The following is a 24634-nucleotide window of genomic DNA, read 5'->3' as shown; positions in this document are numbered from 1 at the left end:
GGCTAACGAGGGAACCTCTTTTAGAACCTATTAGAAAGAGCAAGCAATTCTCCTTTAGATTACTCACTGTGGTCTTACATAAGAGATATTATTTACATTATTGACCATTGACGATATTTGTCCTCATCTTGTTTGTTGTTAACACAACGTTTTCGGCTAATATACCCTCCAGCCTTCATCAGGTGTCTTGGGGAACGTTTTCAGCTGATGTGCCCTCCAGCCTTCATCAGGTGTCTTGGGGAACGTTTTCGGCTGATGTACCCTCCAGTCTTCATCAGGTGTCTTGGGGAACGTTTTCGGCTGATGTACCCTCCAGCCTTCATCAAGTGTCTTGTGGAATTCAGCCGAAAACGTTCCCCAAGACACCTGATGAAGGTTGGAGGGTATATCAGCCGAAAACGTTCCCTAAGCCACCTGATGAAGGTTTGGAGGGTATATCAGCCGAAAACGCTGTGTTAACAACAAACAAGATGAGGACAAAATCCGTCAATTGTAAATAATGTAAATAATGTACATAATCCCTCATCTCTTAAATATAGAACTGTAAATAAGAGATATTGAATAATGTAAACACTGACACACTAAAAGGCATGATGGTCACGGTTGGAACACATTTCATCACAGATATGCTTAATCAGAGCAAACCTGAAATTAAACAATAGCGACAACATAGTACATGCGTAGAAATTAAACTTAGTTAAAAGGTTGAACTCTATTATTCTACTTTAGCCTTTTATAAAAGTTTAGTGGGGGAAAAGTGCGACGCATTCTTGGGGAGACCTTGGGCGTCGGAAAAGATCAACAAGCCGCTCTTTTCCGAGAGAACTTTCGGCCCGAGACCGATGTATAATTTCCAAAAATCTCTAGCCTGGCAGTGTTACCGAGGCGCTTTGCCGAGCATGTCCGAGATGTATGCAGGACAACGAGACGGTTCTGCATACACTCGTCCAGTGCCCGAGCATTGCTGATCTGTGGGTTTATGTCGAACATCTGCTGTCGCATTCGTTTGGTATGTTGATTTTCTGTTTATTTCTATGTATCTTGACCATATTATACCGACGAGTAGAAGTTGCATACTACTGCAATAACTACGAAGTCATGATCTATAATTTAGTCTGTTTTTAAGGGGCTAGCTTTGAAAGTTGCATTTCCTCGCGTTCGGTAAAAATGTGTTTATTATGGTAGTTTGACCTTAGAGTTCCTCTTAGCGTGAGACATTCTCGTATAGTAATACCCTTATATAAATATATATATATATATATATATATATATATATATATATATATATATATATATACCGGTTGCTTGGATGTCTTTTATTTGTAGCTGCACCAGGTATCTAAATATTGCACAGGTTATGCCACCATTTGAGTTTATGAAACCAAACTCTGCTATCTATGAATGCTTCTGAGCTGTAAAAATGACCATAACCCAAAGGTCACAGTTTGAATCAACATTTCTGGTTGTGACCTTAGTGTTTAATCTATCCAGTTACTGCTGGGTAATTTTCAAGGTGTGTCGCACGAGCCTTGTTTGACTTTTCGACCTGTTTTTGGTCTTGATCCCATTTACAGCAGACAATTTTGTTGGGGATCGATGAAAGATGTAGGGTCGAAAAGCTGTAAGATTGTTGGGGTTGATAAAAGTTATGTGACAGTAAAACATGTGTAAATACCTCAATATTTATATTGTTATATTAACTGAATGAGTGCAAGTAAAATTGGAAAGTGGGTAAATATAGTTTGAAACACGAACAAAATAGTTACAGTTTTAACTACTCGTTTTGTTACATAATTTAAGGACAATTCATTGCTGACATTTAGTTGAGAGATAATTACACACCGTATTGTTCGTAGACTGGATGTTTCTATTATGCTTTCTATGTAATAAATTCGTGTTGCAGAATATTCTTGAAACAATTTCAAATTTAGTGAAATGCAATACTTTAATTGGGGCATATTTTATATAATTTAGAAATGAATGTTATCTTCATAGGTTCAGAGCGTTATATATGTTGAAATTGATGCATTGCTCTATGCAAGTCTGCTTGTGCTTATTTATGAAATTTTAACCTACTTTTCATCTAAGATAATTATATTTCAGTGTCTCTCAATTTTAACACATTGCTATATGAATTTTATAATTCTTACTGCTGTAAATATTAAACAGTTAACTTATGGAAAACCCTTCAAACATTGATAAGAAACAAATACAATAATACCCCACTTAGCACTATCTCGTTTACTGCTAATCAGCTTCAACATTCACTTTCTATTTTTCGTTTTTGCAGACAATATATTTAGTAGTTTACCATCCACTATCTTTTATATGAAAAAGATAATAATAACTCGCGCTTTATAAATTTACTTGTATTTTGAAGCATATATTTTCATAACATTGTTGCATAATGTTAAAAAGTCTTATACTGGTTACAAATTTTGGTACAAGGACAGCAAGGTCGGGAGAGGAGGTGAGTCGTTTACATCGACCCCAGTGCTCAACTGGTACCTCATTTTATCGACCCCCAAAAGGACGTTAAGACGGACGAAATGTCGCGAAGCATTTTGTCCGGTGTGCTACCGATTCTGCCAGTTCGCCGCCGCAGAATTTCTTATATTTATTTCTTTGTTGCCCACAGAGGGCAAAACATAGAGGGGACAAACAAGGACAGACAAAGAGAATAAGTCGGTTACATCAACCCCAGTGCGTAACTAGATGAAAGGATAAAAGGCAAAGTCAACCTCGGCGGAATTTGAACTCCGAACTTAACAGCAGACGAAATACTGCAAAGCATATCGCCCGGCGTGCTAACAATTCCGCCATCTCGCCGCCGTTTTATATTAAGCAAGGTAAAAAACGGCGAGCATCAGTAAAAATGCAATGCAGTATTTCTTCAGGCACTTTACATTCAGAGTTCAAATTTGGCAGAGATCAATTTTACTTTTCATTCTTTCTGGGTTGATAAAATAAAGTACTTGTCAAGTAATGCAATCGATTAACATCTTCCCCTCAAAACTACTCTCTTTGTACTCAATTAGAAATAATTGTAATAAGTAAGACATAGAACTATTAAAACGAGGGAGAAAGTGTTTCGCAGCATTTTTCTTCCAACTCTTTTTTTTTATTTCTTCATATTGAGTTTAAGTCACGTGGAAGTTAATTTTGCCTTTAATTATTTTGGGGTCGATAAAGTAAGTACAACTTGGGTATTGGGGTCGATGTAATCAACTAACTCCCTCCCACTAAAGTGGTACCAACATTTGAAATTATTATATTACTTCTCAGAGCTCTCGGTCTTACTTGCTCTGGTTGATCCTGTGAGAGGGGTCAGCAACCTGCTGTCATTAATTATAAGACTTGTTACTTGGACGTTCACTATCGAGGAGATACTCAACACCCAAGCGTCAATATCAAAATTCTAGCTGTCTAAATTTTACCCGCACTTTCCATAGTCTCTGTAACTTAATGGCTAGGTCCTATTACTTTGCTATTTTTTCTATATGTCTCATATTGACTTCCTCATCATTTAGGACTGTAAAGTCAATTACCCGGCAATTTCTATTCTTCTTCTTCTTCTTCTTCTTCTTCTTCTTCTTCTTCTTCTTCTACTACTACTACTACTACTACTACTACTACTACTACTACTACTACTACTACTACTACTAATAATAATAATAAGGATTTTTAATTGCTGCACAAGACCAAAGCCTCCCCACCAGAAATTACCAAAAACACATAATGAAAAGAAATATAACAAGTAACTGTAGAATATGTGGAGATCGACAAGAAACAATAAATCATAGTATCTTTGGCTGCCCAGTCCTGGCTAAGAAGGAATATATTCACAGACACGACAGAGCTGGGACCTATATACACTGGAAGCTATGCCAACATTATGGAATAGCAACAGAAAAAAGGTGGTATAAACACACACCAGAAAAGGTCACAGAAAACGAGAAAGCAACCATACTCTGGGATATGCCAATACACACAGATAGAGAAATTAAGGCAAATAGACCAGATATAGTTGTCAAAGATCATGAAGAAAAAAAATGCTTTCTAATTGATGTATCAATACCAGCAGATGACAACGTTTCTCTAAAAGAAATGGAAAAACTTTCAAAATACAAAGACCTGGAAATAGAGATAACTCGAATGTGGAATCTAAAAACAGAAACAATTCCTATCATAGTAGGTGCCTTAGGTATAATAAAAAAATATTCAGACAAATACATAACAAAAACACCAGGATTTACAAATATATATAACATACAGAAAATTGCACTACTGGGTACTGCACACATTCTACGCAAAACACTTTCAATACAGTAAACATAAGAGCACCACAGCAAACCACAGCACATACCCAAGGCGCACAGAGCTGCGCTCGGTTGTGAAGTGAAAGCACGTTATAAAAATAAAACTACTGAATAATAATAATAATAATCAGGCCGCCTAGCTTCTTTTACTCTGTCAGTTTGTATGTTAAAATTCCACAATATCTTGTATTTCTTACTTTCTAGCAATTTACTAGGTTCATGTCCATACCATTATTTATCAGTATGTTCAAATCATAGCTTTCTACATAACTCCCAGTGGAATATTCTTCCTAGATTGTTATGTCTTTTCTTATATTCCTTCTGTACCAGTATGATACATACACTTTCCCCTTTTGATTTACACAACCTGCATTTGGAGTCTATCTTGGCTTTTATGCAAATAGTCCTCAATGCTTGGTCTTGTGCTGCTGCTAACAAACTTTCTGGCTCCCTTTTCAATCTACTTTTCTGCAACCATAACCATGTCTCACTATTACTATTACTATTACCTGCAACTACCTTTGGAAATCTATCATGCAAAGCTTTCTCTTACCAATTAGATAATCTTTCCTCTTTTTTCTGGTTTTTAACTTCATTTGACTTTTTGCTTTCCTTATGTCGTACTGTGACACTAGCAGCTCCTAATAAACTTTCTTCATTATTACCTATATATGAGGCTATATCTACTCTAGCTAACTTCACTTAGTCTTCTACTGATATTAACCCTCTACCACCTTCCTTTCCAGGTAAGTATAATCTCGCTACTCCTTCTCTAGGATTATGTCCTCCATTCATATTCAATCTTTTTCTAGTTCTTCTGTCTAGATTTACTAATTTAGATTTTGTCCAATCTACGCAAGTTTCTGATTTATCTTAGTAACGATACTGCCCAAGTATTTACAGCCTTCACCAGATTCAGACTCTTTAGTTTTGACTTCATCAGCCTCCTCACCCTTCTGATGTACTCCTCATTTTTTGTTTTCATTTCCATAATTAGTACTCTATCGAATTCTGCGAAGATACATTTATGACTTTCTTCCCACTTAAGAAAAGAAGACTCCTTCTGCTGCCGACACTATCACTGCAACAGCTACATCTGCAACAAAAGCATCATCATCATCAATAGCAACAGCAAAAGATGCAACAAGAGAAATAATCAACATCCGCAGCAAACACCAACGTCACACCCAAGCAAAGCAAATGTATAGCCAACACCACCACAACCCAAAGAGATCTCATCCACACCAACGAGTCAAACAACCAAGAGAAATACGCAACTGCGCAGACATACACATCCCACCTGGCACAAATTTCTCCGACTGCGAAAACTCACCTCCCGAGGAAATCAGTTTGAAAGAATCATCAGAATGAATACTTGTGAAGGTACAGAATAAAAATTTGGGAAACGGAAAGCGTTGCCCCAGATTGGAAGCGAAGAGTTTAGCGGAGGAGACCCACAAACCGAAATGAAATCACTCACTCACTCCTCAAACACCAACACAATCACAAACACATAAAAATAAAAGTTAAAGTATTTTCCTTTGTAGAAAGAAAGTAAATGTGTTTGTTTTATTTTTTTTATTCTTGGAAAATAAAAGTATTAAGAAACGATTTTCTTGGAAAATGAAACCATGAAGGAACGAATGAAATGTAGAAAAGTATGACTAATATTCACTGAGACTCAAACTGTCCATTCATTTTTTTTACGCAATTGCTTTAATATATATTTGGTAACGGCTTTCCCGTTTATTTATATCTTAGCGGCATTTCATCCGTTTTCACGCTCTGCGTTCAAATTCCGCCGAGGTCGACTTTGCCATTCATCATCCTTTCGGGGTCGATGTAATAGACTTACCCACTCCACGAAACTACTGGCTTTGTGCCTAAATCTTATATTATTATTATTCTAGGCGTCGAGGATAATCAGCTAAACAGTCTGTTCAGGAGAACTTTCGGGCCGGGGCCCATGGACAATTTCCAAAGGTCCCTCGCCTGGCAGTGCTACCGAGGTGCGCTACCTGTTCGAGATAAACTCTACCGACACGGAAGTGCCGTCAACCGGGCCTGCCCGAGGTGCGCTCAGGACGACGAAACCGTTCTGCACACTCTCGTCCAGTGCCCGAGCATTGCTGACCTGTGGGTCTATATCGAACAGCTACTGTCACGTGTAGGACGGATCCGGCTATCAGCTGAATCCATCATGAGAATTGACCCGCCGACCTCCTTTGACCGGGAGGGCAAGGAAATTTTCCTATGCCTAGTGGCTGTAGCGAAAGAGGTGATATGGTGGACCCGTTTGAAAGGGCTAAAGACAGACACTTTCCTCTTTGGCCAAGGCCTCATCAACTTTTTCAGAGAGGGAAGTGCTGTCTCATAGCAAATTCGTTGAAAGATGGGTGACTGTTGGAAGAATGGCCAGTATAAACGGACCAATTCTGAGAATACACCTGTAGAAAAAAAAAGAAGAAAAAAAAGGTAATGTAAAAGGTGAAAGGGCTCTATACCCCTTTCTTATTTTTTCTGACCAGGCTCCCGTGGTTTTATGGGTTTTTCCACGTGTAACCTTTCCTTTTTCGAAGCGCCCCCCCCCCTTTGGGAGTTCTACTTATTTATTTATCTATTTATTTATCTATTTATTTGTAATATCTTTCTCCGTTTTCTTCCTCTGTTTAGACGAACTTTCCTACCTTTTCGGACAAAACCTTTTGTAACCTTCGTCCTGTCTTTGTCCTTATATGTTTTTAATTGATATTAGCCCTTGTGGCCAATAAAACGAATTAATTATTATTATTACTACTACTACTACCACTACTACTACTACTACTACTACTACTACTACTACTACTACTACTACTACTACTACTACTACTACTACTACTACTAGTAAGACTCGTGGAAATTAAACAGAATGGAAAAAAATTAAGAGGACTTCTTTAAGAAAGAATAGATGACTTGCATTTTTATAGCATTCATGGTTTAGCTTTCTTTAAATATTCTTGACGTTCGTCTACATTCATTTCCTCACGTCTCCGTAACTGTTGTCTTTTTCCTCTTTTAATCAGATTTTCTCGCTGTTCCTCCCTGATCCGTGCTCTGTATCTGCGCATCCCTTCTCGGGCAGCTTGCGACCATGTTTCTTGTAAATCCAGAGTTTTAGATAAATTAATCCTTATAAGCAAATTTCAATTTTTTAAGCGAGCTGACAATAAATAGTTGCACTTATAAGCATGCTTTAAGCAATGGTCGCTTAAAAAAATTAGTTCAATAAAAAAAAAACTTTTTACTATCAACACACCACTACCACCACCACTATCTGCCTCCCCCTCTCTCTTAATATAACTGCCTCTCCTGTACATCTCTTTCTCTGTCTACCTTCCATTTCAACTAAATTTTTAACTACGTAATAAGTATTCCTTGCCCACCCCACCGCACGACATTAACATTTCTCTCTCCCTCTTTTTCTCTCCTTCTTCGCCTCTGCTTTAGCTGACCACGTGACCACTTGGCCTAAGTGTATTAATATAAATCACCTTTCTCTACTTCTTTCTTCTTTTATCCCTCCCCTTCTCTCTCTTTCTCTCTCTCACTCTTACTCCACCTCCATCTTCACCTCCATCTCCACCTCTCTAACTAACTATTGTATAACGGGCGAACGAACAAGAAGATTATTATATAGATTATTATTGCCGGTTAAAATGCTTACCAAGAGCTCGTTCTTCGTTACGTTTAGAGATCAAATTCCGCCGAGGTTGACTTTGCCTTTCATCCTTCTGGGGTCGATAAATTAAGTACCAGTCAAGTACTAGAATCGATGTGATCGATTTCCCCCCTCCAGGAAAAAAATCCAGGCCTTGTGTCCATAGTAAAAAGGATTATTATTATTATTATTATTATTATTATTATTATTATTATTATTATTATAGAAAGGATTGAGGTAACTCCTCCTGAAGATATAGAGTCAAAATTAAAAGAAGAGTGCCATTGTTATCTAGTAAACGATATTTCAACATCTTGTGTGTCTTCAACTGGTTCAAAAAATAAAAAAATAAAATCAATTTGTCAATCTACTTCATTTTGGTTAATATAGAAACGATTGAGGTAACTCCTCCTGAAAATATAGAGCCAAAATTAAGAGAGGAGTGTCATTGTTATCTATTGAACGATATTTCGACATCTTGTGATGTTGAAGATACACAAGATGTCGAAATATCGTTCACTAGATAACAATGGCACTCTTCTTTTAATTTTGACTCTATTATTATTATTATTATTATTATTTTATGTTTGACTTTTGTTTTGCATTTGTACAAGTTGGATCCAAGTCTCACCCAGAGACCTCAAGAGACAACAGGTTAGAAGTTCATGTAGGTGTTATGCCTAGGGTACCATATATTTGGATTTGTACAGTTTTGTTCAAGTGAATGTTTAAGAAACCATAAGAAAATTATGTTTGCTTTAAAATTTGAGATCACATAGACAGTATTTTACGTAGGATATGGGCAGTTCCCATGAGCACTATCTTTTGGACTTCAGCCATTTTGGGGTTTCCTGGTATCTGAGCTAGGTAGTAATCAGCCCGTTTCGCTGTCATTCCCAGGGCACCTATGACAATAGGTATTGTTTTCGTCTTCAGATTCCACATTTTGCTAATTTCTATTTCAAGATCTTTATTATTATTATTATTATTATTATTATTATTATTATTATTATTATTATTATTATTATTATTATTATTATTATTATTATTATTATTATTATTATTATTATTATTATTCAGTAGTTTTATTTTTATAACGTGCTTTCACTTCACTACCGAGCGCAGCTCTGTGCGCCTTGGGTATGTGCTGTGGTTTGCTGTGGTGCTCTTATGTTTACTGTATTGAAAGTGTTTTGCGTAGAATGTGTGCAGTACCCAGTAGTGCAATTTTCTGTATGTTATATATATTTGTAAGTCCTGGTGTTTTTGTTATGTATTTGTCTGAATATTTTTTTATTATACCTAAGGCACCTACTATGATAGGAATTGTTTCTGTTTTTAGATTCCACATTCGAGTTATCTCTATTTCCAGGTCTTTGTATTTTGAAAGTTTTTCCATTTCTTTTAGAGAAACGTTGTCATCTGCTGGTATTGATTATTATTATTATTATTATTATTATTATTATTATTATTATTATTATTATTATTATTATTATTATTATTATTATTATTATTATTATTCAGTAGTTTTATTTTTATAACGTGCTTTCACTTCACTACCGAACGCAGCTCTGTGCGCCTTGGGTATGTGCTGTGGTTTGCTGTGGTGCTCTTATGTTTACTGTATTGAAAGTGTTTTGCGTAGAATGTGTGCAGTACCCAGTAGTGCAATTTTCTGTATGTTATATATATTTGTAAGTCCTGCTATTTTTGTTATGTATTTGTCTGAATATTTTTTTATTATACCTAAGGCACCTACTATGATAGGAATTGTTTCTGTTTTTAGATTCCACATTCGAGTTATCTCTATTTCCAGGTCTTTGTATTTTGAAAGTTTTTCCATTTCTTTTAGAGAAACGTTGTCATCTGCTGGTATTGATACATCAATTAGAAAGCATTTTTTTTCTTCATGATCTTTGACAACTATATCTGGTCTATTTGCCTTAATTTCTCTATCTGTGTGTATTGGCATATCCCAGAGTATGGTTGCTTTCTCGTTTTCTGTGACCTTTTCTGGCGTGTGTTTATACCATCTTTTTTCTGTTGTTATTCCATAATGTTGGCATAGCTTCCAGTGTATATAGGTCGCAGCTCTGTCGTGTCTGTGAATATATTCCTTCTTAGCCAGGACTGGGCAGCCAGAGATAATATGATTTATTGTTTCTTGTCGATCTCCACATATTCTACAGTTACTTGTTATATTTCTTTTCATTATGTGTTTTTGGTAATTTCTGGTGGGGAGGCTTTGGTCTTGTGCAGCAATTAAAAATCCTTCATTATTATTATTATTATTATTATTATTATTATTATTATTATTATTAGTAGTAGTAGTAGTAGTAGTAGTAGTAGTAGTAGTAGTAGTAGTGCAGTGGAATGCAGTGAGCTGCCAGAATCGTTAGCAATATTTCTTCCCGCTCTTTACCTTCTATGATCAAATCTCACCGAGGTCTACTTTACTTTCAACCATTTGTGGTCAATAAAATAAAGTATAAGTCTAGCACTGGAGTCAATGAGGTTGACTTAACCAGTGGGGGAAAGATTGCTGGTTTTGTACCTAAATTAGAAATTATTGTTATTATTGTTGTTGTCACCAGAGTAGTGAGACATACTTTTGTTGAGCTCAGAAAGCTTTTGAATTTGAAAGATATGAACGAACAATGTTATTTTGTTTTTCAATTTTTTAAAAAATATTATTCTGCTATTTTTATTATTCTGCTATCATGGGATAATGTTAACTAGTGAAGTTTGTTTCTTAACAAAAGAAAAATACTGGTTTATATATTCTTATATATTCATTTTTACATTTTGAGCTTTTCTAGTCGGTGATATGTAAAATAGGTGTCTGCGACAATAACAAAACATTCGTCTATTAAAATGCCTCCTACAAAAAAAAAAAAAAAAAAAAGTAATGAGAAAAAAGGGATCTTAATAGACGAATGTTGTGACTAAAACGAGAACACTATTTTATTGTCACAAGACACACAAAAAGGCGGGGAAAATGACAGACTTGTAGTAAAAATAATAGCACAATATTATTATATGCCGAAAGATTGAGTCGTTTCTTTTTTCATCCGACACAGAAGATGTTGACTGTTTGATGGATACATTTCGGTGCACCCATGCGAACGGTGGTAAACGGGAAGCGATGTGGTGGAGACCCTGTTGTTCTAATTCGACCCAACCATATATATATAAGCAATGTTAATTCTCTAAATGAAGTATTAACAGTAACTGCACGATAAAGTGTAGTATATTGCCACTTAAGTGTGGCTGACCCCTAGGGGTGGATGTTACTGTTGCTTTTAGCCCCAGGAGGACATCTCCTCCAGCTGGCTTATCGACACACGACTGTGTCCTGTTTGCCAAGGGAAGTTATCCCTCTCACCACGATCTGCAGCACGAACGGATCCGGATTTCAGGGTTATTTCCCTTCGTCGGCGTTCGATAGCTACTGACCTTGGTGAGAGAGACAAAAACCTGGCAATCTTATATCTACTTTTCCAGTGAAATTCTTCACTGATATCGAAAAGGTGAAAACAAGCAATGTTAATTCTCTAAATGAAGTATTAACAGTAACTGCACGATAAAGTGTAGTATATTGCCACTTAAGTGTGGCTGACCCCTGCAGATCGTGGTGAGAGGGATAACTTCCCTTGGCAAACAGGACACAGTCGTGTGTCGATAAGCCAGCTGGAGGAGATGTCCTCCTGGGGCTAAAAGCAACAGTAACATCCACCCCTAGGGGTCAGCCACACTTAAGTGGCAATATACTACACACACACATATATATATATATATATATATATATATATATATATATATATATATATATATATGTATATATATATAGGAGTGGCTCTGTGGTAAGTAGCTAGCTTACCAACCACATGGTCCCGGGTTCAGTCCCACTGCGCGGCATCTTGAGCAAGTGTCTTCTACTATAGCCTCGGGCTGACCAAAGCCTTGTGAGTGGATTTGGTAGACGGAAACTGAAATAAGCCCGTCGTATATATGTATATATATATATATATATATGTATGTGTGTGTGTGTGTGTTTGTCCCCCCCCCCCCAACATCGCTTGACAACCGATGCTGGTGTGTTTATGTCCCCGTAACTTAGCGGTTCGGCAAAAGAGATCGATAGAATAAGTACTAGGCTTCTAAAGAATAAGTTCTGGGTCGATTTGCTCGACTAAAAGGCGGTGCTCCAGCATGGCCACAGTCAAAAGACTGAAACAAGTAAAAGAGTAAAGATATATATATATATATATATATATATATATATATATATATATATATATATATATATATATATATATATATATATATATATATATATATATATATATATATATATATATATATATATATATATATATATATATATATATATATATATATATATATATATATATATATATATATATATATATATATATATATATATATATATATATATATATATATATATATATATATATATATATATGGTGGAGTCGCAATGGCCCAGTGTTTAGGGCAGCGGACTCGCGGTCATAGGATCGCGGTTTCGATTCCAGACCGGGCGTTGTAAGTGTTTATTGAGCGAAAACACCTAAAGCTCCACGAGGCTCCGGATGGTGGCGAACCCTTCTGTACTCTTTCACCACAACTTTCTCTCACTCTTACTTCCTGTTTCTGTTGTGCTGTAATTCAAAGGGTCAGCCTTGTCACACTGTGTCACGCTGAATATCCCCGAGAACTACGTTAAGGGTACACGTGTCTGTGGAGTGCTCAACCATTTGCACGTTAATTTCACGAGCAGGCTGTTCCGTTGATCGGATCAACTGGAACCCTCGACGTCGTAAGCGACGGAGTGCCAACAACAACATATATATATGATTATCAGAAACGGGGATATCGTTATTCAGTTCATATTAAAACAGTTGCGTTAAAAAAATTGAACGAATATTGCAAGAATGTCAGTCATATTTTATTAATTGCATTTCTCCTTTCGTGATTTCATTTTCCAAGAAAATGTTTCTTAAGAATTTCATTATCGAGAAAAAACCAGCCTTACTTTGTCTTTGAAACAAAAAAGATGGGGGGAAAAAAAACAGAACTTGCATCTACTTTTGCGTTTTTAAGTGTTTGTTGAATAACGTCCTTGTTCTTTTTCCTTCATTTTCTTTTTAGTACGTTTGTTCTACTTCACACGCTTTTGTAGATCCCTACACTTAACGTTTAATATTTTGTATGCCATGAATATATTATACGAAATTGCTCCTAGTAGCTAAATAATTGAAATTATTTGCTTTTATCCTTCTGGGGTCGGGGTCAATAAGAAAAAGAACCAGTTAAGTTTTGCTTAACTAATCCCTCTCCAAATTGCTGGCCTAGTGCTTAATTTAAAATTTTAACGATAATAATATAATCTGGCTTTGTGCCTGTAATAGAAAGGAATATTATTATTATCATAATTCTAATTATTATTATTATTATTATTATTATTATTATTATTATTATTATTATTATTATTATTATTATTATTATTATTATGATGATGATGATGATGATGATGAAGGCGGCGATCTGGTAGAATCGTTAGTGCGCTGGACCAAATGCTGATCGGTATTTTGTCCGTTCTTACGTTCTGAGTTCAAATTCCGCCGAGGTTGACTTTGCCTTTCATCCTTTCAGGATCGATAAATTAAGTACCAGTGAAACACTGGGGTTGATGTAATCGGCTAGTCCCCTCCCACAAAATTTCAGGCCTTGTGCCTATAGCAGAAAAGATTACTATTGTTGTTATTATTATTACTACTTCCGCCTTTGGGAAGGTGGAAGTATTGTTTTCAGTCGTCTTTGTTAGTTCGTTTGTCTGTGGACAAAATATCTCAAGAACCGCTGGATGGATTCGGATTGAACTTTCGGATATGTTTGTCCTCGTGATTGGCACGAACTGATTAGATTTTCGGATCGATCCGCTACCGGACAAGGATTCTGGATTACTTTTTTAATATTTTCTTTACATGTAAATGTAAAGTTTCACATAGTTCTCTTGTACACACACACACAAACATACATACATATACTCACACATTTTCAGCGTTGAACATTACCATCTAATTTCCATTGTACACACGCGCGCGCGCATGCTGAAATTCGTCTTTTACACACGCATCTCCTCACACTTCAAACACCGTTTATCGGCTTTTTCACTCCTTTCTTCATGATTCATCCATCACCCCTTCCTTTCTCATTCATACGTCGCTCTCTTTGCTCTTTATCTCCGTTACCTTCACCTCTCACTCTCTCTCTCTCTCTCTCTCTCTCTCTCTCTCTCTCTCTCTCTCTCTCTCTCTCTCTGTATATATATATATCTATATATATATATATCTATATATATATATTATTACTATTATTATTATTTTATGTTTGACTTTTGTTTTGCATTTGTACAAGTTGGATCCAAGTCTCACCCAGAGACCTCAAGAGACAACAAGTTAGAAGTTCATGTAGGTGTTATGCCTAGGGTACCATATATTTGGATTTGTACAGTTTTGTTCAAGTGAATGTTTAAGAAACCATAAGAAAATTATGTGTTTGCTTTAAAATTTGAGATCACATAGACAGTATTTTACGTAGGATATGGGCAGTTCCCATGAGCACTATCTTTTGAACTTCAGCCATTTTGGGGTTTCCTGGTATCTGAGCTAGGTAGTAATCAGCCCGTTTCGCTGTCATTCCCAGGGCACCTATGACAATAGGTATTGTTTTCGTCTTCAGATTCCACATTTTGCTCATTTCTATTTCAAGATCTTTATATTTGCTCAGTTTTTGGTAGGTCTTGACAGATACGTTTATATCGATTGGGACAGTCATATCAATGAGGAGGCATGATTTTGGTCTGAAGTCTTTCAGTATGATGTCTGGCCTATTTGCGTCTATCTTTCTGTCAGTTTGAATGGTGAAGTTCCAGAGGAGTGCAATGTGATCATTTTCAAGTACTGGGGGTGGTTTGTGTTCCACCAGTTTTTATCATGGGGCAAGTCCAGGTTTTTGCATATGTTACCCAGTGAATATATTGTGCAGCTCTATCATGCCTGTTGAGATACTCTGTAGGCGCAAGCAGACTGCACATGGAGACAACATGATCGATGGTCTCATTTTGTTGTTGGCATATACGACATAATGGGGAGCTGCCGTTCTTTAATATGTTGGCCTGGTAGTTCTTTGTAGGTAGGCATTGATCTTGGGCTGCTATGATAAACCCCTCTGTTTCTGATTTCAAGCCAGAGGCCATTAACCATTGGTGGGTAAGGGCTTTGTCAATATCTGCATTATTCGCTCTCTTTGGGTATTTGCCATTGAGAGGTTTTCCATGCCATTTTTCAGTCATAATATCTAAGGCAGCAATTTTTGCACGGGTTTTCAAGCGCTTAGCTTTTTCTGCAGGTGTTTCTAGTTCGTCTAATTCTTGAATTTGTTGCAATTGGAATTCACTTAGATAGTCCTTTGTCTGTTTTGTTACTGAGTAAGATGATTTCTTGCTTTCATGTTTTAAGACAAGTTTTAGCATCCAGTCCTCAGAGTTTTTCAGATAGGTGTCTAGGCCAATTGTGGCTACCTTCATTGTTAATGCCAGCTGTAGAAGTCCTCGGCCTCCCTCTTTTCTTGGCAGATAAAGACGTTCTCTATCTGCCTTAGGGTGGTGCATTCTATGCATTGTCAACAGTTTTCGTATTTTTCTGTCAACATTACATATTTCAGTAATTGACCAGTTAACGATATTGAAACTGTAAGTCACGACTGGTATGGCTAGAGCATTGATCGCTTCGATCCTGTTTCTCGCGTTCAGTTCTGTCTTCAATATTGCTCTCACCCTGCGATAACATTCTCTTCTGATCCTTTCCCTCATCACTGAGTGCTTGATATTGTCCCCTTCAATTACCCCTAGGTATTTGTAGCTCTCCGCTGGTTCTAACTCTTTTATGACATTTTGCTGGTCAAGGTTCACGTTAGATGTATTTGTCATTTTTCCTTTGATAAAGGTAGCTTTTGCACATTTATCAAGGCCAAATTGCATCCTGATGTCATCACTGAATTGTTTAACAATCGCTAGTCGGCCTTTGAGTTGTTGGTCATTTTTTGCAAAGAGCTTTAAATCATCCATGTAAATGAGATGATTTATATTTTTATCAAATATTTTATAACCATACTGTACATCATTGAACAATTTTGAGAGTGGTATTAGGGCTAGACAGAAGAGGAGTGGTGATAGTGAGTCACCCTGGAAAATGCCACATGAAATTCTTACATCTCCAGCATTTAGAGATTCATTGTCATTGTTCAACATCAGTGTGGTTCTCCATGATCTCATACTTACAGATAAAAAGTTTCGCAGAGTAGGAGCTATTTTATACATTTCCAGACATTTCCTAATCCAGCTATGTGGTAGGCTATCAAAGGCCTTTTTATAGTCTATCCAGGCTATTGACAAGTTTTTGTGTCGCTTGTGACAATCTTCTAAGATCATCTTATTGATGAGTAGCTGATCTTTACAACCATAAGATCCACGTTTACATCCCTTTTGCTCATTAGGGAATATGCTACTTTCTATTAAAAAACTATAGGTGTACTCGGTTAGGACAGATGTTAGCGTCTTATACATTGTTGTTAAGCAGGTTATGGGGCGATAATTTTTTGGTTCGTTTGTTTCCTCATTTTTTGGAAGCAGGAATGTTAAACCATTAACTAGCCAAGAGGGCATCAAACTAGGATTTTGCAAAACATCGTTGTAAAGTTTTGTTAGCAGTTCATGGCTTTCTGGGAAGGCATTCAACCAGAAGTTAGGAATTTTATCCTTTCCTGGAGACTTCCATTTGCTTGACCTCCTGAGAGCAGATCTTATATCTTCTACCTTGACCCCCTCCCACTTTTGCTCCTCTAAGGAGTCTAGGTCTGTAGATATTCTATCAATCCAAGGGGCCTTTTCATTGTGTGTTTTATCTTCTGCCCAGATTTTATTCCAAAATTCTTGCATTTCTTCTTTTGATGGGACAGACTTTATTGTTACTGGTGTTTTCCCTATCTTCCTGTAGAAATTTTTGGGGTTATTTTTGAACATGTTATTATCTCGGAAGAATCTAACACGCTTTTCATACCTTGCTATGCGGGCAGCTTTAGCACATACCTTTTGCTTGATGGTTTCTATGGTGGCATCAATGTCAACTATGGTTTTCATATTATATTTTTTCTTTAGTTTTGGGGTCTTTGTAGGTTTGATACTCTTGTCAAATTTAAGGTTTTTCAAACATTCTATGTCAGATCTAAGCAGCTTAATTTGGTGTTGAATGCGTTCTTGCCAAGAAGGCTTTTTGTGCGAGTGTTGTCTTTTTCTTCTAATCTTTTCACCACATAGAATCGTTGAGATTCTTGCGGATGCATAGTACAGGTGGTTGAGATCTGTAATATCAACATCATTAGCTGAAATTATATCCTTAAGTGCAAGGCGGATTTTACCAATTATTTTCAGGTTTTGGTTAGAATTGCGAATTTTGGGGAGGGTGTCGCGTTCATTCATACTAGTTTCTTTAATTTTCAGCCATTCAATCATGATTATTATTATTATTATTATTATTATTATTATTATTATTATTATTATTATTATTATTATTATTATTATTATTATTATTATTATTAAGGCCAGCTGACTGAATCGTTAGCACGCCGGGCGAAATGCTTTGCGATATTTCGTCTCCCGTTACGCTCTGATTTCAAATTCCACCGAGGTTGATTTTACCTTTCGTCCTTTCGGGGTTGATAAATTAAGTGCCAATGAAACACTGGGGTCGATATAATCCACTCACCCCTTCCCCCAAATGGCAGGCCTTGTGTCTATAGTAGAAAGAATTATTATTATCATTATTATTATTATTATTATTATGTTGTTTTTTTTCTTCTTTCTTCAAATTTTCTTCCATTTCTCGCCGAGTGTTTTCCGTACACCTAGGGCAGAGAAACTCGTTGTATGCATTCCCAGTTTACACACGCAAATTCTCTTTATCACAGGTTTTGCTGGAACTCCTGGAGTCTTGCATGCATAGTGGGCTTGCTATCTGTAGCCTACGGTACCATGCTATCCATTCTTTTCAGCTATCTAGTGCTTGCTACCTTGGCCATGTCAAGGTGGCAAACCTTTTGTAACAGTTCTACTGGGCAGTCTATTCCAATTTCCTTTATATTCCTCTTGATGCCTTCTGATACCGTTCTTCAGTTTTCATAGCCAGGCTATTTCGTACTTAAGAGGGTTGTATCTATCTATCTATCTTTTCGCTTTCCTTCTTGACTATTCGCGTGTCAAAGGGCATGCAACGTCGACTGTATAGCATATGTGGTGCACCTTGTCCACCCCCACTAGGTCCGGTCTGTTATACTCTAGCTTCTGATCTGTTTGGACTGGGAAATCCCTGAGGATTTTGATATAGTCTCCGACTCTGCCACTCTGTGTGTACTGTGTTCATACCACGTCTTGCTTCTCTCTAGCCCCCCCCTCTTTTCGCACATTTTCCAATGTAGCACTTTCGCTACCTGATCGTGTCGTCACAACTTGCAGTGTTTTGGGACAAGTCAAGGGCATTCGTTCGTGACATGGGCAATGGTTTCATCCACTCTATTGCAGATGCGGCACAGTAGAGACACTTGCTCATTCCTCAGGTTGACCCTCCAGTTCGTGGCCAGAGCTTTGTCCTGCGCTGCCAGTATAGTGCTCTAAGTAATGAATTCGAGGGTTTCGTTTATTTACGAATTGATTTTTTAATTTCCCTGTTCTTAGGCTTCTAATCCTCTTTTAGTTAAACATTTACAAAGTTTAATTCAGTTCAATTAAAAAGCAAGGGCAAGTAACGCATTGTTAAGTCACACTATAATTTGCGTGCAGGGTGTGCATCGCCCCTCCGACGCCTTTTTAAAAAAAATTTCTTAATACTTCCACTTTGATTCTTTTTACTTTTATATTGAATATTTCTAGGTTCGACCGTTCTCCATATATAATTCTAATTGTAGAGTTTATTGCATTGTTATTATTCACACATGACTAAGAATCTTTGCGAAAAAGAAAACAGCCCTCAGAAACAATAATAATTAACAATATAATCCAAAGTTGTGAGAAAACGAGCCCACATATTCGCAATAGCATTAATAATGAGGCAGAAATAGCACACGACCTAAAAGTAGGTACAATAAATAATTGCAAAATGCGAATCATTTACCTCACTTAAGGTTAACAAAAGGCGTCTCATCTCTAATCTTAGATTTATGGTTATTAACTCCGCCAGATCCGTGATAGGCTTAATTAGTAAGAAAATAATTATCAATAATAATAATAGTTTCAAATTTTGGCACAAGACCAACAATTTCGGGCGAAAGGATAAGTCGATTACATCGACCCCTGTGTTCAAATGATACTTATTTTATCGACCCCAGAAGGACGAAAGCAAAGACGACCTCGGCGGAATTTGAAGTCGGAAAGTAAAGAACTCGGAAAGTTGCCCGGCGTGCTAACGATTCTGCCAGCTCTCCGCCTTATCAATAGCAATAATATTATAAGAGCTACTAACCTGCAGCAATAGAACTTAATTATACTGTAGCAAAATGGCTTAGCAATATCTAATAAGAATATATTGGAGTTTTACCCAATCTGACATTGTAAACATTTACTCTTCCATACCTAAGATTTTACACATCACTCACCAACCAGATTCCCTCCTTATGACCAGAAGTCGGCCTGCCAAGAATCTCCAATTCTTTCTGTATTGTGCTGTATGCATATAATCAGCTGGGTTTCTGTTTCCAGTCCATACGTTGATGTCAGTCCACAAATGTCTTTAACATCGTCTTGTTTTTTCCCCTCCACACTTCATGTTAGAATGACCTGAGGCAGTAACTCGTTGTGCATTGTATGTCCAAAATATAGTAGTTTTGTGGACACGGTTCTGGACAATACGCGTCTTTCAGCTTTCAGCTCTTCTAGTACCGCAGATTTGTTACCTTCATGTGCTTCTCATTAGTGCATTAAAGTTCGCCAAAAAGTACAATATATAAAAAAGAAAGAGAGAATATATTCCACAGAAGAAAGACTCTACTCTCGATACGGATTCCATCCGGGTTCAAAACATTCGATCCAGTGTACGAATGTCTACATCAATGCAAAACTGTACATTTTAGACACGATCACCAAGAAATTCACGTCCATAGACTTCAGTTTATACAGGGTGAATATCTAATTATACTTAGAGACATGAGCAACCACATACTAAATAAACTTTGAAAAGACTTTTAGAATAACCGTCGAGACTGACTTCAGGATTGCAGAGCTTTTAGACATCTCTCTGAGTGAAGCGAAGTTCCATAAACCATTTAGAATTGTTAGAGTCATTAGAGCGTCGAACAAAATACTTTGAAGAGTTTTTCTGACTCTCTACATTTTGAGTTCAAATCCCACCGAAGTCAACTCTACCTTTTATACTTTCGGGTTGACAAAAAAAAAAAAGGAGTGCTAATCCAAGGCGGTGAACCGGAGAAGCTGTTAGAAAATCAGACCGGATGCTTTGCAGCATTTGTTCCGGATTTTAATATTCTGAGTTCAAACCATGGTCTACTTGGGTAGTAGACTTAACCTGAATCCTGGTTTAACGCTACCACCTGGTACCGTGTGTGTCGTTAGAGAATCCTACTTTGTTGCAAGCATTCATACTAGGTTTATGTTTGATAATATCTTTCTCTCTCCCTTCTACTAGTGTCAGAGGCTCTGTAATGGATCATGGACACTACCTTCCCTCCTGGATAAAAAGTAAGAAAAAGATAACCTTGAGAGAAACCAATTTACATAAAGGAGCTTATCAATCACATGGCGGTAAACATTTCAAACTATGTTATTACAACCATACTGCTACGTTTAGGATAACTCCACACAACTGTCAAATCATATCTAGAAGTTAAGGGCACAGATTTCAACATAAAGTGAAGAATACAAGAAAGGAATAAACCATGTAATAATGCAGTTACACAATGTAACATATGCTCAGTTGAGAAGAGCCCCATCCTCTGGAGCAAATACACATATAAGATGTACCTAAATAGGTAACTGCGGATTATGACAAATGCAAACAATTCGATAAAAGGTGGCTACAATACTGTAACATATCAACACCACCACTATATCGGGGATAACAATATGCTGTGACGCACAGCGCAGTAACCCTCATGGACACCTCAACGCTGAGCTTTTCTACTCTCGACAAGAACGGTTTCATTTTCCTTTTGATTTTTTCATTCTTGCCATATTTTATTCTTTCGGTTTTTACATACCTTCTAAGCCCTTTTCTATTCATTTATTACGTCTCTTCTCTATCACACACACACTCACACACGCGCACACACACACACACACACACACACACACACACACACACACACACACACACACACACACATAAAATCAAGTGGAGTTGTTCCCATGGCATTCTGCTGTTAGGGCACCAGACGTATTTACCAATCTTTTCCATACTCCCCAGTCTTTGACCTTCTTTATGAAACCGATCTCCGACTGGTACAGTATAGAATTAAATATTAGAATGAAATACTTTCATTGAAGTATTTCATTAGGCCAGATAATCTCGATGGCAGGCATTTCCTCTCCAACATATTGATGTTGTTTGCTCTCAAAGACCACATGCACTTTTGAGAGTTTTCTCTTTCTAATCCTGCCGGGTACTAATACACTGTCCACACTAATTAGAAGGATTGAGAGATTTAGACGGTAACAACTCGAACATCAGCAAGTAGTATTGCATTACATGATTACCCGTAGCAAGTATATATTCATACTTACATACATATACAAATACACACATACATATACATACATGCACATATATATGTGTGTATATATGTATGTGTGTGTGTACATGTGGGTGTGTATGAATATATATATATAAATGTGTATGCGTATACATATGCGTGTATATATATATATATATATATATAAAGTGTAGTATATTGCCACTTAAGTGTGGCTGACCCCTAGGGGTGGATGTTACTGTTGCTTTTAGCCCCAGGAGGACATCTCCTCCAGCTGGCTTATCGACACACGACTGTGTCCTGTTTGCCAAGGGAGTTATCCCTCTCACCTCGACCAGCAGCACGAACGTATCCGGATTTCAGGGTTATTTCCCTTCGTCGGCGTTCGACAGCTGATGACCTTGGTGAGAGAGACAAAAACCTGGCAAACCTTATATCTTCTTTTCCAGTGAAATTCTTCACTGATATTGAAAAGGTGAAAACAAGCAATGTTAATTCTCTAAATGAAGTATTAACAGTAACTGCACGATAAAGTGTAGTATATTGCCACTTAAGTGTGGCTGACCCCTAGGGGTGGATGTTACTGTTGCTTTTAGCCCCAGGAGGACATCTCCTCCAGCTGGCTTATCGACACACGACTGTGTCCTGTTTGCCAAGGGAGTTATCCCTCTCACCTCGACCAGCAGCACGAACGTATCCGGATTTCAGGGTTATTTCCCTTCGTCGGCGTTCGACAGCTGATGACCTTGGTGAGAGAGACAAAAACCTGGCAAACCTTATATCTTCTTTTCCAGTGAAATTCTTCACTGATATTGAAAAGGTGAAAACAAGCAATGTTAATTCTCTAAATGAAGTATTAACAGTAACTGCACGATAAAGTGTAGTATATTGCCACTTAAGTGTGGCTGACCCCTAGGGGTGGATGTTACTGTTGCTTTTAGCCCCAGGAGGACATCTCCTCCAGCTGGCTTATCGACACACGACTGTGTCCTGTTTGCCAAGGTCATCAGCTGTCGAACGCCGACGAAGGGAAATAACCCTGAAATCCGGATACGTTCGTGCTGCTGGTCGAGGTGAGAGGGATAACTCCCTTGGCAAACAGGACACAGTCGTGTGTCGATAAGCCAGCTGGAGGAGATGTCCTCCTGGGGCTAAAAGCAACAGTAACATCCACCCCTAGGGGTCAGCCACACTTAAGTGGCAATATACTACACTTTATCGTGCAGTTACTGGTAATACTTCATTTAGAGAATTAACATTGCTTGTTTTCACCTTTTCAATATCAGTGAAGAATTTCACTGGAAAAGAAGATATAAGGTTTGCCAGGTTTTTGTCTCTCTCACCAAGGTCATCAGCTGTCGAACGCCGACGAAGGGAAATAACCCTGAAATCCGGATACGTTCGTGCTGCTGGTCGAGGTGAGAGGGATAACTCCCTTGGCAAACAGGACACAGTCGTGTGTCGATAAGCCAGCTGGAGGAGATGTCCTCCTGGGGCTAAAAGCAACAGTAACATCCACCCCTAGGGGTCAGCCACACTTAAGTGGCAATATACTACACTTTATCGTGCAGTTACTGGTAATACTTCATTTAGAGAATTAACATATATATATATATATATATATATATATATATATATATATATATAAAAGAGAGTTTGTATGTGCGTGTGCGTATTCTCCTTATGCATTCCAAAACCTAGTTGCTGATTTTGACGTATGGGGTATCAAAGAATTCAGTAGGCTTTTGGTTACCAACTAAACTATATTTTCATTTACATATTTGCATTACAAAAATATAACATTATCATTTTTATTTTCGTCACCTATCGTAAACGACATTTTATAACACCACCACATCGACGATGACATCACATACGAGTGTTTTCGCGTGTTCGTTACGTACGTTTGGCCGATGACTGACAAATATATGTGTGTGACGGTGTATGTGTCTGTCAGTATACATACATTTTTGTGACGACTGACACACACATATCTAAAGACAGAAACAGTCACACAAAAGGACAGAGATAGGTTTGAGGTGTGCGTTAATGTGTATGCGTCTTAGTATTTGTATGTGACTTTACCCCTCCCCCAACAGTGAAACGCAGCGATTTAGAAAGTTTAGTTTAGTTACGGCCTGGATTTTAAACGAACAACGTTCACTTTCAAGTACTACCAACTTGAAGATTTGGTTGATTTAACAGCGCTCACAATACTCGCAAATATATCTGAAAAAAGAAATGTTATTCTGATTATTATAACAAATTCGTGAACTTGGCGAAGTAGAAAGCCTCAGCAGTTATTTCAATATAATTACAGAAATGTTATTCTACTCCTAACCAGTTTCAAGATTATGCTTTTTAACAGTTCCTATCGTATTCCTCCTATACTTCGTCATCACTGTGAAAATCAGCGTCGCACAACTTTTTTTTACTGCGTTAGTCAGTATTTATTCTACAGCCTATAACGTCACACAGTTAAAAAATACATAGCAATATCAAATTAATTGATATCTTGCTATATACATCCTTCAGCAAATGTTTTAAATTAGCATTTATAACAGCAGCATATTCCTTTCTATACACTTGGATCAGCGTTCATTTCAAAATTATAAAATAAATTATATTTGCATAAAAAACTGAATTGCCTTCTGAATTTTCTTGGACTTTCAATTTCTTCACCGTGACATTTATTCAACCGTGAATTTTATAACATTTAGTACATGTTCCAAATAAATGTTGACTTTCTGTACTTTGTTACATTGGTGACGCATAG

The sequence above is a fragment of the Octopus bimaculoides genome, chromosome 2, assembly GCF_046866305.1.
Source record: "Octopus bimaculoides isolate indiv1 chromosome 2, ASM4686630v1, whole genome shotgun sequence".
Lineage (NCBI taxonomy): Eukaryota > Metazoa > Mollusca > Cephalopoda > Octopoda > Octopodidae > Octopus > Octopus bimaculoides.
Note: the sequence above shows the minus strand (reverse complement) of the source record.